Here is a 2500-nt window from a genome sequence, read left to right on the forward strand (position 1 = left end):
GCCTGTCGACAGAATTTTTCGAAACTTGCCATGCCATGCGCGCGCACAGCTTGCGCGCAGCGTGCTGATTCTGTCGACAGCGAGGCTAGCGAAACTTCTCCTGCCATGGCGTGCGCGCAGCGTGCTGACTCTGTCGACAGTGAGGCTAGCGAAATTTGTCTTGCCATGGCGTGCGCGCAGCTTGCGCAGCGTGCGCGCAGCCTGTGCGCAGCGTGCGCGCAGCTTGCGCATTCGGTCGACAGTGAGGCTAGCGAAACTTGTCCTGCCGTGGCCTGCGCGCAGCCTTCGCGCAGCATGCGCGCAGCATGTGCGCAGCATGCCGGCAGCCTAGTTCCAGATTTTTTCAAATGTCGACAGAATTTTTCAAACCTTGTCAAACCCCATTTTTATTGAAATTTCCTCGCACAATAAGCTCCCCATAAGTAGTCTATGATTTTTAGGACCTTCTCCAAGTTACAAAACTAAAAAATTCCTCCCGGATTTGTTTTAATGATTTTTTCAATTTTACGACTTCTAAAAATAATAAAAAATACTTCCCGACTTCAAATATTTATGAAACTTTTTCCCATCAGAGATTGCATGTTTCTTAGTATCCCTGCAAAAAATCACGTCCAAATACCTTGTATTGAATTATTTAGAGCCCATTATGACTCCTCGCGCATAGGTGATGTCTCTTCCTGTCAAAGGGCTAAATGCATAAAATGCTATATAGGGGGGTGTGTGTTGCCTGCATATGCATGGCAGCCCATGCCCTCCTAGCTGCAGCCCCCTTCCCCCACGCCACACCCATGTCATGTTGCCTCGATATGTTGCCTCGGTATTATGGGTTTGGTGTCGGGGTCGGGGGGCTGCCACCCATGGCGGTGGTGGCCGGAATCCGGCCGCCGCCACCACGCCGCCGCCATGGGTGAGGGGGAAAAAAAAAGGCGTGGAAAGTTGCGAAATGGGGTTGTCTAGGCTTTTTTTTGGCATGGAAGAGCATGGAGTGCTAGGAACTCCTTCTCAAATGCGCGGGCATGTCGACCACAACCTCATTTCGCAACAACAACCACCCGTGTGGGGTGGCGGTGGGTGGATAGTCGCGGATTGGGGCTTGCCAAGCCAATGTTTTCAAAAAAATTCATCAAAATTAAAAACAAATGTTTTGTTGCCTTCGGATTTGTGGGCGAGCGGTGAGTCGGAGTGGAGCCGGTAAAGTTTAACCTCGGTGTGCATGGTTGTTTTTAGAAACTCAATCCAATGCCGGGGACGTTGAAAGTGACGCTCTTATGAGTTGCAAACCCGCAAGATTTAAAGAACCTTTTCAAAAAAATTTCAAACCAACAAGATTTAAAAACAGAAATTTTCATCAAAATGAAAAACAAATGTTTTGTTGCCTTCGGACTAGTGGGCGAGCGGCGAGTCGGAGCGGAGCCGGTAAAGTTTAACCTCGGTGTGCACGGTTGTTTTTAGAAACTCAATCCAATACCGGGGACGTTGAAAGTGACGCTCTTATGAGTTGCAAACCCACTAGATTTAAAGAACCTTTTCAAAACAATTTCAAACCAACAAGATTTAAACCAACAAAATTAAAAACAAATGTTTCGTTGCAAACAAATTGTGGGCGAGCGGCGAGTCGGAGTGGAGCCGGTAAAGTTTAACCTCGGTGTGCACGGTTGTTTTTAGAAACTCAATCCAATACCGGGGACGTTGAAAGTGACGCTCTTATGAGTTGCAAACCCACAAGATTTTAAAAACTTTTTGAAAATGTTTCTTCTAAATGACACATTTTGATCCTTGGCAAGTGCTCAATCTGTAACTATCCAATCACCGCCACACCACACCGGTCGGGAGTGTGTGAATGGTGTGCTTCCCGGGTTTGGCATAGACAATCTTTCGCATCGACAATCTTTTGCATGCGAGGGAATGTCTATGCCAACCCCGGGAAGCACACCATTCACCCACTAGTTGTGGGCGACGATGGGTTGGCTTCAAGTGAACTTTTGCTTGGGGTTGTCTTCGGTATGCTTTTGTGTTGGGAGTACGGCCACCAAACCTTCTCAATGCACGGGTATGTCGAGGATGGCTTTTGGCGGGGTTGATGAAGAAGCTGCCCAATTCTCGGCCACACGAACACATGGTGACGATGCGTTGGCTTCAAGTGAGCTTTAGCTTGGGGTTGTCTTCGGTATGCTTTTGTGTTGGGAGTACGGCCACCAAACCTTCTCAATGCACGGGTATGTCGAGGATGGCTTTCGGCGGAGTTGATGAAGAAGCTAGGGAATTGTTGGCCACTCTCACACGTGTGGGGGTAGGTTGGCTTTGAAAGAAGCTATCCAATCCTCTGAGTGTGCGGTTGAGCTATGATTAGGATTGTCTAGGCATTGCTTGTGTGTGCAAGGTGCGAGCCCAATGCACGAGCAAGTCGAGGATGACAATCTTAAGAGTAGCAATGATGCCACAAAATATCGGTTGCCTTCGGAGTAGTGGGTGAGCGGCGAGTCGGAGTGGAGCCGGTAAA

This window comes from Prunus avium, unplaced genomic scaffold (genome assembly GCF_965620075.1).
Source record: "Prunus avium unplaced genomic scaffold, drPruAviu1.hap1.1 HAP1_SCAFFOLD_18, whole genome shotgun sequence".
Taxonomy (NCBI): domain Eukaryota; kingdom Viridiplantae; phylum Streptophyta; class Magnoliopsida; order Rosales; family Rosaceae; genus Prunus; species Prunus avium.